The following is a 383-nucleotide window of genomic DNA, read 5'->3' on the forward strand; positions in this document are numbered from 1 at the left end:
TATATATATATATATATATATATATATATATGTATGTGTGTGTGTGTGTGTGTGTGTGTGTGTGTGTGTTATATATATATATATACATATATACATATGTATATATATGTAGATAGATACATGCATACGTACATTTTTGTTTATATATGTGTGTACAGATATATGCATGTGTATGTATGTATGTGTGTATGTATGTAAGTATGTATGCATGTATGTATGTGTGTATGTATCTATATATGTATGTGTAAATGTAAATTATATGTAATTACAGCTCGTTTAACTCATGCCTTCCAAAATATAGCCATGCTTGTGCATATCTCTGTGTAAGTATGTACATATAAGTATGTATATGTGTGCGTATATATATATATATATATATATAT

The 383-nt window shown here is 25.3% G+C and overlaps 1 protein-coding gene across 2 annotated transcripts in view; it reads left to right on the plus strand.

Moving 5' to 3' along the window:
- Positions 1-383, plus strand: part of LOC106880136 (tyrosine-protein kinase transmembrane receptor Ror2) — a 715,149-nt gene that overhangs the window by 608,232 nt on the left and 106,534 nt on the right. The gene's annotated exons all lie outside the window — the stretch shown is intronic.

Source organism: Octopus bimaculoides, chromosome 8 (assembly GCF_001194135.2).
Source record: "Octopus bimaculoides isolate UCB-OBI-ISO-001 chromosome 8, ASM119413v2, whole genome shotgun sequence".
NCBI classification, from domain to species: domain Eukaryota; kingdom Metazoa; phylum Mollusca; class Cephalopoda; order Octopoda; family Octopodidae; genus Octopus; species Octopus bimaculoides.